Source organism: Carettochelys insculpta, chromosome 7 (genome assembly GCF_033958435.1).
Source record: "Carettochelys insculpta isolate YL-2023 chromosome 7, ASM3395843v1, whole genome shotgun sequence".
In the NCBI taxonomy this organism is placed as follows: domain Eukaryota; kingdom Metazoa; phylum Chordata; order Testudines; family Carettochelyidae; genus Carettochelys; species Carettochelys insculpta.
This window is the reverse complement of record NC_134143.1, coordinates 38,697,629-38,711,128: the sequence shown is the minus strand read 5'-3', so window position 1 is coordinate 38,711,128 and position 13,500 is coordinate 38,697,629. Positions and strand designations below refer to the sequence as shown.

Here is a 13,500-nt window from a genome sequence, read left to right as displayed (position 1 = left end):
AGTTGCAGGTTCAGTCTTTACAGCTGTATGTAGCAGGGTGGATTGGTTTAAATCAAGATGATTCAAATGACCACAAAAAATCATTGATTTAAATCAAGCTACCAAAAAAGCAAAGACTGATTGGATTTAAAGTACACTTAATTTTGGAGAAAGCTCTATTGAACTAACTGGCACTTCTGTTTTTTGGGGGTAAAAAATATGGAATGGGGTTGCCTTGGAAAAGCTGAGTTACCCTGAAATAAAATACAGAATATATTTCAGGCATTACAGTTACAGTCTGTGGCCATGATATTCTAAAATAAGGGCACATATTATGTAACATAAAATAAGAAAATGACACTCAGTGGCAACTGGCAACTCTAGATTTCTCTTATTGAAGCTTTCTGTATTGTACATGTGTGATCGATTTTAAATCTAGTTAACTAATTAAACAAACCGTATGGGTAAGCTAAGCTAAACCTTTTTTTCCGTAGCAACATCCAACACAGCAAATAGCTTCTGAATTTATTTTTGAAATCATACTTACACTAAAAGCCATGGAGTCTTGGAAGAATAATGGATGACACAGTGAATTATTTAAATAAGTAGCCAGTTGATCCCCTCAGTCATGTCCAGATCATTATCCACATCATTTTCTCCTAACAGTTCCCAGTTTTCCTTAGAATGTTTCATCCTTGCAGCTAGGCCCTGCATACACTTGACATGTTTTCCTTTTTTACCCAGGGAATGAATTTCTTCAAATTATTCCTAGTTAGGGGCTCTCTTAAGCCCAGAAGCCATGACAGTTTTTCTGTGGCAAAAGAGTGAGGAAATATAGAAAACAGTGTGTTCTGAATAATGTGTTCACTTTTTCTTTTCCAGTCCGCTCCACTGGTCTTTTCTATGATGCCTCTGTCCTTTCCTATATATGGTGTGTCTGTTTTAAGACAGTGCCTTAACCAGCTGCTCTACTGTGCTTGGCCAGCGTCCACCATCACCTAAGCACAGAACAAAACCAGTCCTATCCATCTTGCATTTTTCTTTGCACGTTACTTTTTAATCTTCTGACAAGGAGAAGTTGAAAGGCTAGAACGTTGAAGAACCAAGAACTGGTAGTTAGGCTGAACAGACGTGAGGCATTATTCAGTTTTACAAGGCTGTAATGTATAGCATGTTGTGATGAGATTTAATTGGAACTGTTCATTTTTAAATACAAAATTTAGTATTTTATTAATGATTTTGAAAGTAAAAAGATTATTTGTAAAATAAAAATATTCAATTGCTATCCACCCTGGTTTAGTTAATCCTTCTAAAAAGGGATTGTGCTGTTCAGGTAAGTGGTGAATATTTATTCCTATATCTTATTTTTTCAGGAACATTAAATAAGTGCTTGTTTTGAAGGCTTTTTTTTTTGTAAACTTTCTTAAGATTTTGCTTTATTAAAACTTTCTAAATGACTGTTCACATTTACATTTGAATACAGGGAGCTGGCAAAATGTTTAAAATGTCTCAGCTTTATTTTTACTGTGAAACACAAAGCTTAAAAGTACATATACCAACAAGAAGGAAGTAGTGCCCTAGTATTTTCACATAGGGACCTTCTACAGCAGTCACTGATTGAATGGTTGGGGAAGAGCCTAGCAACCCAACCTAAATTGTCAGGCCCCAACTACGAGTGTCTGTTTCCCCAAGGTCAGCTGTGAAAAATGCCTTTGAACAGTTTTTGTTAGGGTCAGCTGTGCACAGATCATGTTTGGGTGTTGGCTGGGGTTTAGAATTAGGCTCCAGCAGACCTTTAGAGCATGGCTCTATTGACTCTGGCACTGTGTGGGGGTGTAAGAGTTAGTACAATTCCATTTTCAGGATCTGAACCTGAGAATGTTGTTGTTGGATTTGTGAATGCAAATCTAGGGGGTTGTGGGTTTATGCACGTTTTTATGAGTAGACACATAACCATCAATGAAATGTTTATTCTTGCTTCACCACAGCATTCTTACTGGCTTCGGTTTGTTTGGCTTTTCCATGTAGCTTTTATTAACCCCTCCAGCCTCACAACTTAAAATTATTAAAGCTTTACTTTTGCGAAATTTGAGTTCTACAGTAACTGAAAAAATAAGCAAGCATTTCCTAGTGACAGTTACTGGCTTGCCTTTTGGTGAAATATTGAGAATGGGATCTTTTGACATGTGTTCTTGCTACCTTTTTCTCCTTTAGGCTGCGTCTACATTATGAGATAAATTCAAATTTAAGGCATTTAGCTCGATGTTACCACATGACTGTCTTCACTGTAAATACCAGTAGCTTGATTTAGGGAGCACTAAGATCGAGATTACAGTATCGCAGTTACCTGATGGGCATAGCATCAAGCTCGAATTCAGAAGTTCAATTAAAGGCCAGTGTGCAAGCGCCATGTCTTAAAATCGAATTCATTTGCCTCTGCAAGTGTCCCCTGTGTATCCCACAAAGCCATGTGCACTGCACTTGGCCCCCAGCTTCCCACTACTAGTGGGAACTGGAAAACTGACCATGGCTGTTGCACTCCTGTGTGGCGGGGCCAGGCACCCCACAGCCAGGCAGCTCGAGCTGTGTGGGGCCAGATGCCCGTGGGCAGGTGCACCTTGCAGGAATCCTTGGCCACCTATGACCAGGCACGCCCAGCCAGCAGGCTTCAGCAGCTCTTCCACTTTTTCTTTCTTTCTTTTTTGTTTGTTTGGAGAATTTTTTTGCTGGGAGGTGGCCATGTTTGGGTGTTCGGGTGTTTTTGTGGGGGTTGTTTTCAGGAGGTTGGTTTTTTTGGGGAGAAATTGGGATAGGACTGGGGCTGGGGTAGCCTGGGAGTATGGGGGAGTGAACCAACACATTTAAGGGACTATTGGGAAGAACAGACAGTCCTTCCTCCCATAAGTCCATTAAATGGAGGGTTTACTGTACTAGCCTGAGCTGGGAAACTGACCAGGGCTGCTGCGCTGTCAGGTTCCCAGGTCCCACAAGCTGCAGGACCCAGGAATCTGAAAGCGCTGCTGCACCTGGGTCCTGGCTCAGAATGCAGGGCTGAGGGAAATGTGGGGTAGGTTCCCACAATGTACTGCTGCAGCAGTTGATGTTTGGTGATTTCAGTGTGGAAGCAATATGTTAAATTTGCTGTGAGCCTATGGGAAGTGAGGATACTCAAAATCGAATTAAAAAAACGGTATTATAAAAGCATTTTTCATGAATTTGAATTTATCTCATAGTGTAAACGTAGCCTTTGATAGGAAATCATGAGATGCCAAGTAAGGTTTTTACTAGGTCGATTGTCTTATATAGGGAACAATGTATTGCTAAAGCTACATTTTTAAAACAGCTGTTCTGATTCCTATGACTTGTGTTTGCAGGGTGAGGGCAGCACTATTCCTCCCTGGATGGCTGGCTGTTGAAGTGAGATCTCTTTGGACACCTATCAGTATTATTTTTTCAGTAGGAGAAAGAAGCAGAGCATCTGAAGAATCTGGGGTAATTCTTGCCTTTTTTCTAAGGTTGAAAGTGACTAATGATTATGAAGTGTATGTCATACATATCAGAGACCAGTTTTTAAATAGAGCAGTGAATATAAATGTTTTCATAATGTGGTGCTGCAAATGTCCCCATGTAATATAGGGATCCGATCCTGTTAATTAAAATCCCTGAAGATTTTACATTAACTTCACTGTGAGAAAGTTGGGCCTAGTGCACGAAAGACTTTTTACTTTGAAAAAAATCAGAAAATTTATACAGATAAGCTTCTGACCTTAGTTACCTTTTCAGAAAGGAAGCTGCAAATGCTAAGTTTGAGTTGTGCTAAGCAGTATAACTGTCTTTGAGAGCAGTGGTTCTCAAACTGTGGGTCAGGACCTCAAAGTGGACCACAGCCCCATTTTAATGGAGTCCTCGAGACTGGTGAAGGGTACATCTACATTTACTGGGAGATTGATGTGGTCAGGGTTGATCTTCTGGGGTTGAGTTTTGCGCACCTGGTGGCGATGCATGAAATCGAAATATCTTGGCTTGACAATCAACCCTGGTACTCCTCATAATTGCAAGGAGTAAGGGAGATCAACAGGAGAGTTTCTTCCATCGGCATCTCTCAGTGAGGATGGCTAGATTAGTTGATTCCAGCTCCACAATTGTCATAGCTGGAATTGCATATCTAGGATTGACTCTCAGGTCTAGCGTAGACCTGCCCTTAAACTAGCTGGTGTTCAGAGGCAGAGCCTGAGCCCCACAGCCTAAGGCCAGAGTCTGAGGGCTCAGGCCTGGTGCATCAAGGCTCAAGTTACAGGCACTTGCCTGTAATGAAGTGTTGGGCCCCCACCTTATGTCATTGTGGTTTGGGCAGGCTGAGGTTTGGGTCCTGGCTCCTGGCAGCATGTAGTAATTTTTGTGAGAAGGGTTTTAGCAGTACAATGAAGTTTGCAAGCTATGTTTTGATGAGCCTCACGTAAGGGGAAATGTGTGTATGTATAACATTAGTGTTTCATAAACTTTTTGAGACCACAGAATGCTAAATGGTATTTTTTTATGCAGAACACCTATGAAATTTTTCTTTAAAAAATTGTTGCCACACAAAACAAAACAAAAAACAAAACAAAACAACATATATAGCAAAAACTAAATGAAGTAATTTAATCAGGTAGCATAGCAAAGAAGAAATAACATTGTATCTGGTACAAAAAATATATGCCCTCAGTGTATGATATCAAAGTGTCAGATGCTCCCAGCACACCTGTGAGTTGTTCATGGAACACCAGTGTTCCATAGAACATAGTTTAAGAAATACTGTATTACATGCTCACTAGTTGCCAGTTAAATTAATATTTGCCAACAAACAGCAGTTATGACTCACTTTAAATACAGGGATATGTGTGTGGTAATGAATAGCAAATGCTGACTTTTTAATGGCAATCTTTGTATATGAGAGTTCCCTCTTTTGAGTTTCTGGCCTTAAAGTACTCTTTTGGGTTGTTTAGGAACAGTTTATAGTTTTTGGTAGCGCTCACACAAAGGGAGAACTCTTTATTTGGAATTAATAAGAAGGTAGCAAGGGAACTTCTGAATGTGTTTAAGTGCTGAAGCAAATATATGTACTCTTGGAAACATATTTGGTTTTGTGTACAGATAAGAAATTATTATGGTTCCATCTAGAAGTACTTCAATGGGATATCTCAAAATGTGATTTGTGGTGGATACGTATTTTCAGGATTTTTCTTTTTACTGGTGTACGAACATTGAGCTTGACTGGTTTTAGTGAAGGCATTTGTTTTACAATTAAGCTTACAAATCATCTGTGATGTGCATATCCATTCTTAAACATTTATGACAAATGCCTGGCGGTAACTGTCAAAAGACAATTACTTATTAATGGCTAAGTAAATGAAGATAGTTGATACTTCATCTCTTTTAAAAATATATGTTTCTTTTTTCATACTTTGTATCATAATGGACATCTTAAATTGCAATGTAAGCTTATGCTTGCTTACTTGGCTGAATGGAGAGCGAATTGCTGTGGGTATAGAAGACTTATGCTTGGAGGAAAGCTATACATCATTTGCAAAGTTGCTTTGTTCATCTCTTTAAAAATGTGTGTCATCTATGCAGTCTCAGTAACACAGAGATGATGGTAAATATTTGTATTGTTATTAAAAAAAGTCAGTCACAAAATTACATGACGGTAGTTTAGTTTACTGGGATGGAAAATGGATAAAAATAGGCACATGCTGTTACAGCTATTTTTTGCATATTTTAATACCTTTGTGTCATATTTTCTTCGATATACTGTGAACATTGTCATTTAATTTGATTTCTCAACTTTTAGTGGCCTGTTTTCTGCTGCTATGATTCTCCAAATGAAAAAGCATTTTCTCAGCTTCCTTGTATTAAAAGTTCTCTGCAGGTCAAGCATCTTCCTCTTAATCATCTGTAAGCAAACTATTAACTTTCTTGCTGTCCACCTTTGTAGATGTTAAGTCTTTTTCAATTGAAATGTAGTAGCCAGTTAAAGTTTCAGTAGAACTTAGAAGAAATGGTATATTCTGATGATAGAAAATAGATTGGAGTAAGGGAATATCTAAGTGAGGTGCTTATTTTGAAGCTTCCCCCATCTTCAGTGTCAATCTGCAATTCGAAGTCTGCACCTTGAAATTCGCATGGCTGCTATTTATGCTAATGAGGAGCTGAATATGCACATTAGCACATTAGCCTGCTTCGAATTCCCTCATTACCACGGTGGCGGCATGTGTAGAAGCAGCCTTAGGAACATGTTGAATAATTTCACTGTCTTAAAGAGACAAGGTGCCTGTGGTAATATCTCTTTTTTTTAACCCAGCTTCTACTCCTGGAGTAATTCTGCACCATTGCATGTGTGTAGAATTCATGGCCCCTGCACATTTGCTTGCTTTCCGACAGAAAAAAAATATTTATGACAGGAAAGCTAAGGTCAGCCAGAAGAAGGATCGCTCATTCTTCCCCAGCAGCATGAGTATATTGTTTTGGGCATCCAGAGCACCTGGCAGAGAGGTGAATCACTGAAGGGCGGGGCCAGGACTGGCGATGCCCCTGCCAGTGGTTCTTACCTTGTGCTATGCTAATCTTATGGTTCTGGCTTATCTGGCGGCAGGGGACAGCAGACTTCTTCCCTGAAAGGAGTGACTGGGGATGGGTTAGATACCCCTTCCCCGCCCCCCAAAATCTCCTCCTGCTGTAGGAGACTTCACCCAGGCCTGCTTACTTTCTTTCTGCCAAGCCTCAGTCCTCACCAAGCATCACACATCTTGACTTCCCATACTACGGAGCTCTTGGTCCTCACACCACCTTAGACCTTCATCAACCTAGAACTCACCAATGAGCCCCTGTGTAGCTGGATAACTGTCCAGAACTGCCTGCATCCAGATTGTCCCAAACAGAACTCTCCTCAAATCTCACTTTTCCAGCACCCGGACCACTTGCTAAACCATCACATGCTCCCTACTGATCCCCAACCACTTTCACCTGGATGCTGCAAAACCCAGAATGTACCAAGGAGCCCCTGTCCCTCCAGATCCCATACCCCCCACCAAGCTGCCTGCATATAGATTGCCCCAGACGGAACCCCCTCAAGCCACATCTGGGTCTCCAGCCCTCAGTAAGCCCCTGCACATTTGTATTTTGCCCGCCCACACCTGGTGTGGAGGAGCAGGGGCCAGGGTGTTTCTGGGGCAGGCCTGGCCCTGACGCTGTGTCAGAATTGGATGCAGCCTGACTGCTCTGTCTGTGTCTCAGAGGAGAGCTGTAGTATTGGAACTTGCAGAATTTTAAAATATCGTGTGCAGAATTTTTGTGTATGTAATATGAAATTTTATAGTTTTTGGGTACAGAATTCTCCTAGGAGCATATGTATATCGGTAGAAGAGAAGCTGTAGAGCAACATGGAGGTGGCTCTTCAGCTTTTCAAATGTTCAGCTTGTGTATGTGTTCTTATAGACAGTCAGTTTTGTGGTCTGTATTTCACATGATTATGTAATTCAGCTCACTGCAAAGACTAACTTGTGTGGTTTATTAGCCGAAAGCAGGTGATTGTGTTCTATGAGTCTAAAGTTCAGACGTGCAGCTGGACTGCTTAATGACTGAAGCAGAGAGCAGCATGTCATCAGACCAAGTGAGTGGTTCTGTTTTTCTTAATGCTGTGTAGGCAGTGCAAGAGATTCTCCCAAGATTATGCTTGTCTAGAGTCACGACTTTGGGTTTGTTGAGTATGATGACCCTATGATGACCCTGAGTTTAAAAATGAAGTGTGTTGCATTATACGTTGTTTTAAAGGCATTTGTTTGAGATTTTACTAGATTGTGCATTATTTTTTGCTGTTCCATATTTGTAGTGGGAATTGAGAGATAGGGGATTGAAAACTAGTTTCTTTAATATCTGAAATTTGATTGTCAGTTGAGTGATAATAATCACAGGTGAGATGTGGTGGCCATCAGATGATTGGATTATGTTTAGTTTAGGGCAGTGGTCTCAAACTCCATTTACTTTATGCCACTGTCAGTCCTCACTTTCTCCTAGTGGGTCGGTGGGCTCCCTCCTCTGCCAGAGCTCTGGGGGCGAAGTTCTCTTTATCCTTCAAATGTGTCCCCTAGCCCCACCTTCCACCCCCAGATGATTTAAAACCCTCCAGGAGCCCTTCAGGCACCACCACCTGTAGCTCAATGTGGCTGGAGTGGCTTCCTGCTGCAAGCTACATGGCTTGTGGGGAAAAAAGGCTAGAAAATGTGGCTCAAGTTCATCCAAAGACCTCCTTAATAGATTTCTCTAATTAAATAGACAATTTTTGGATATGTGATATCTGGATGTTATCTTTCTGGTTAAAGAAACAACCTAAAATTATTAGAAAACCTACAGGCAACTCATAATTAGTTCCTTTTAAGTTCCTCCAACTCTGAAATGATGCAACATTTTTCATTTACTCATGCATGTCTTGAATGGTCAAATTGGGGTCAGTTCAGTGAAGAGAGTTCCAAAGCTGAAGGCATGTACTAAAGGAACCATCTCCCTTTCTGTTTTTAAGTGAAGAAGCTCTTGCTCATTGCTTAAGCTGATCTTGGCTGTGCAGGTTTGCGTGGGAAGGGGCAGTTTCTCAGTCAGACAGCTAAAATATTGGGGCTTTATATGTCAAAACAAACATCTTGAATTCTGCCTGGAAGCTAGAAGGCAGTATTGATAATGTGAATGTGGGATTCCTTTGGTCACAGCATTGGTCAGTTGAGTAGTTTTTTGCTGGTGACTTTGTTGTGAAGTACATGTGTTCTTGGGCAACAAAATTTTGTGCAGATGAAAATCATTCTTAGGATTGTATATCTAACTGTGTGTTATGTAATATTGTAAGTCTCTGACTACAGTTCCTTGTTTTGTCACTTGTTACAGCATATAGGAAGGTAAGCATTCTTGTGTACTTTTTGGGCATCTGTGTTTTGTATAGCCAATTTTGGGCTTTCTGTATTATAGTAAAAGCTATGTTATCTGGAATTCGGCTGCCTGACAGGTACATATTGGGTACATTTGATTATCTGACATCCCCTGTTCCCCAGGGCAGTGGGTTTCAACCAGTATGCTGACACACCCTGGTGTGCTGTGAGAGCTGTCGAAGAGTGCTATGAAATATTGTCAATTGCCCTTCGCTGCAGCTTATTGCAGAGCCACCTTGGGGGGGAAACTGATGACTCTGCACCAGCTGGGGGCTCAAGCAACAAGGTTGCCTGCTTCCTGCTTTTTAAAGGTGGGAGGAAGGGAGGTTGGAACCCTGTTGGAGCTGGGATGTGGTTTAAATGCCGGGTCCCAGGTCCAGCGGGCTGGTGGCGAGGGGCAATGTTTATGAACAATTGATTCAGCTGAAAAAAGTGTGTGCGCCATGGAATTGTTTGTCTCTTTATAGTGTGCAGTGTTACTGAAACAATTGGGAACCACTGCCCCAGGGTTGCTGGATAATAAAGCTTGTACTGTATATTGATAGTTACTTATTAACACTGAAGAACCCGTGCACTGTTCAGTTGATGCTTCTCTACAGGATTGATGTCTGTGAAGTTGACAGATACATAGACATATTACAAGGGCATATCTTGCAAAAAGTGAAATAAGAGTAAAGCTGTGGTAACATTTTATAAATGCTGTATTAAGGGAATGATTATTCAATCTGCACTCCCCATTTATATGTTAGCTTTCAGACCACTTGCTAGTATCCACGGAGCAAAGCAAATGGGTATGGTGTAAGACATGGCTAACAAACAGGTATAGAGATTTTTTTTAAAATGACTATGTTCTGTAAGGATATTGTTCGTCTTTCTAAAGTTGTGTTCCTGTATTGAAACAGCATAGGAAAGCAGATGGCCATCCACTGGAGATGCTGAACAAAAGAGTAAAAATCTAATCTCTCTTGCTATGGTAGAGCTGTCATTTTATTTGCATTTTATGAAAGAGAATATGTGCTTATGGAAGTGGATCATTAAGCTTAAATCAACATAACAGGTAAATAAGTTTAGCAAAGTTCAAACACCCATATCTGTTACATAGTACAAACATCACCTAACCATCAAAACAGGGAAAAGTTAGGAGGAAAAACATTAAATTGCACAAGAGGAAGGAAGGGTATCACAGTTACCCAATTATTCTTTAGAAAATACAGTTAAAATATTCCCTTAACTGACACAAGTGAGGCTGTGAAATACAAAAAAGAGGGAAGTGGGGAATAACAACCATGAAGCCAACTTACAAAGTCGTTTAACATTTAAGTCAGAAGAATGCATAAAGGAGCTGAGAGAGAGTTCCATTCTTTCTCACTGCTAGAAGTGCAAGCTAATCGAGGATGTGGTGCTGAGATCCTTGAAATGCAGATGGTGTCCAAGTATAGATCTGTGTTAAGTAGTTGGTCTCTATTATAGGTAAGTCTTACACAATTTGAGGCTTTAAACCCTTATTTATGCCACCTTAGAATCAACCTGATGCTTTAGAGGCCATGTGAATGTAATAAGATTGCTTAAAACAGTTGTGTGCTGAGCAGGCTGCCAATGACACAGAAGGGGTGGAACTGTAATAATTAAACAGCCTAGTCATGAGGACATGTGTTAATTCATTACGGGCTAAATAACTCTGCTTATGCAATATGTCTGACATTTGTTTTCTCATGGGCAGGAAATGGTCAAGGTTAAGCCAATGTTCTTTTAATTTTCCTCATTATATCTAAATGAGTTCCCTTGAGTATATCATTGAGGCCCCAATGCAGCTGTAGTTGAATAGGTACTATTTCTATCACTTCAGGGGAACATGAAGGTGGATTCAGAAGTGTAAACTGTTAAGTTGCTGGTCTTCATAGGCATCAGTATTAAATTGGTTAAAAACACACTGTGCTTTAAACACAGTACATAGAGTCATAGACCACTGGAACTGGAATGGAAGGGACCTCAAGAGGTCATCAAGTCCAGTCCCCTGCCCTCACAGTGGGACCTAGCCCTGTCTAGACCAGGGGTCAGCAAACTTTCTGAGGTGGAGTGCTGAAATTTGACCTCTATGTAAGATGCGAGTGCCAGTGATACTTTTAAAATGTACTAATATTGCTACTTACAACAGCTGCATTAATGTATAAAAATGCAGAGCTCTACTGTCTAGGTGGTGTTTGGTAGCATTAGCTGAGCTTTTGTTAATCCACAGGCAGCATGGCTTTGAGCAAGCTCTTGGCTGCCTGGGGTCAGAGTGCAGGGCTGAGCTACCTCCTCGTGTGCTGGTGAAAACCAGCTTGCACGCCAGTCTTTGGCACCTGTGCTGGCGGTTGCTGACCCCTGGTCCAGACCATCCTCGATAGGTGTCTGTCTAAATTACTCTTAAATATCTACAATAATGGAGATTCCACAACCTGTTTAGGCAATTTTTCCACTGTTTAACCACCCTGACAGTTAGAATTTTTTCCCTAATGTCAAACTTAAACCTCCTTGCTGCAGTTTAAGCCCATTGCTTCTTGTCCTGTCCTCAGAGACCAAGGAGACAAAGTTTTCTCCCTCCTCCTTGTAACACTCTTTTAGGTACTTGAAAACCACTATCATGTCCCTTCTCAGTCTTTTACTAAAGAAAATATATATTTCATGTATATTTCTGAAGTAATTTACATAGAAGAAATAAATTGAACCTCAGGAGATCATAGAGTCAAGCCCCCTGACCAAAAAGCAGAATCAACTGTAACTGAATCATCCCAGCCAGGACTTTGTCAAGCTGGGGCTTAAAAACCTCTATGGATGAAGATTCCACCACCTCTCTAGGCAATGCATTCCAGTGCTTCACCACCCTCCTGGTGAAGTAGTTTTTCCTAATATCCAACCTACTGCTCTCCTTCTGTAACTTCAGACCATTGCTCCTTGTTCTGCCGTCTGTCACCAGTGAAAACATTTTCTCTCCATCCTCTTTAGAACTCCCCTTCAGGAAGTTGAAGGCTGGATAGTATTACTTCCTGGTTACGGTGTGGAAGCAATGTAAAAATGCTAGAAAGCACTCAAAATAGACAGGGATGGAGGGCCATGATCACCTATGCCAGTTTGCATGGCACTTAAGGAAGGAAGGAAGGAAGTCTTGTTTTCTGCAAACTAAACAAGCCCAAATCCCTCAACCTCTCCTCACAGGACAAGTGCTCAAGCTCCTTAACTGTTTTTGTTGCCCTCCGCTGAACCTGCTCCAGCACATTCACATTCTTTCTATACTGAGGGAGCCCAAAACTGGATGCAATACACCAGTGCTGAATAGAGGGGAACAACAACTTCTCAAAATCCTTCTCCTAATGCAGCCCAATATGCCATTAGCCTTCTTGGCTATAAGGGCACGCTGTTTACTCATATCCAGCCTTTCATCCATCATAATTCCTAGATCCCTTTCCGCTATGCTGCTGCTTAGCCAGTCAGTCTCCAACCTGTAACAATGCTTGGGATTTTTCTATCCCAAGTGCAGGACTCTACGCTTCTCCATGCTGAACCACATCAGATTTCTTTTGGCCCAATCCTCCAATTTGTTCAAGTCACTCTGGATCCTCTCTCTACCCTCTAGTGTATCTGTCTCTCCCCCTAGCTTGGTGTCATCTGCAAACTTGCCGAGGGTGCAGTCCAGTCCCTCATCCAGGTCATTAATAAAGATGTTGACCAACACCAGCCCCAGAACCAAGCCTTGAGGCATGCCACTTGAAACTGACCGCCATCCAGATATTGAGCCATTGACCAGGGCCCCTTGTGCCTGACCGTAAAGCCAGCTTTCTATCCATCTTACAGTCCATGTATCAAATCTATCCTTCCTTAATTTATGGCAAGAATGTTATGGGAGACTATATCGAAAGCTTTGCTGAAGTCAAGGTATATCACATCCACTGACTTCCCCATGTCCACTGAGCCTGTTACCTCTTCATGGAAGCTAATCAGATTGGTCAGGCACGACTTGTCCTTGGTAAATCCATGTTGACTACTTTTGATCACTTTCCCCACTTCCAAGTGATCCAAAATGGACTCCTTGAGGATCCCCTCCATTGCTTTTCCAGGGACTGAGGTAAGGCTGATCGGTCTATAGTTTCCAGAATGATTATTTTTTGCTTGTTTAAAGACAGGCACTATATTTGCCTTTTTCAAATCATTCAGCATCTCTCCCTATCTCCAAGAGTCTTCAAGATAATGGCCATAGGCTCAGCAATGACACCTGCCAATTCGCTCAGTACCCTGGGGTGCACTAAATCCAGACCCATGGATTTGTGTACATCTAGTTTTTTCTAAGCAGCTCTTAACTCATTCCTTCCCCATTGAGGGCTACCCTCCACCTTCCCGTACTGCATTGTTAAGCACTGTAGTGTGGGAGCTGTCCTTGTCCTCAAAGACTGAGGGGGGAAAAAAGCATTGAGTACTTCAGCTTTTCTGACATTGTCCATCACTAGGTTACCTCTCTCATCCAGTAATGACCCCATGCCTTCCCTGATAACCCTCGTATTGTTAACATGCCTGTAGAAACCCTTCTTGATAACCT

The 13,500-nt window shown here is 41.4% G+C and overlaps 1 protein-coding gene across 9 annotated transcripts in view; it reads left to right on the top strand.

Annotated features, from left to right (window-relative positions):
• The window catches only part of SGMS1 (sphingomyelin synthase 1), a 189,548-nt gene that overhangs the window by 21,071 nt on the left and 154,977 nt on the right, over positions 1–13,500 (top strand). For 7 of the 9 annotated variants that reach the window (XM_075000336.1, XM_075000332.1, XM_075000329.1 and 4 more), the window contains exon 2: positions 3,354–3,471. The gene's annotated coding sequence lies outside the window, so the exon portion shown is untranslated. Of the gene's footprint in view, positions 1–1,297; positions 1,313–3,353; positions 3,472–5,809; positions 5,914–13,500 lie in introns of those variants that run through there. The other 2 variants (XM_075000330.1, XM_075000333.1) reach the window with 2 other exon arrangements.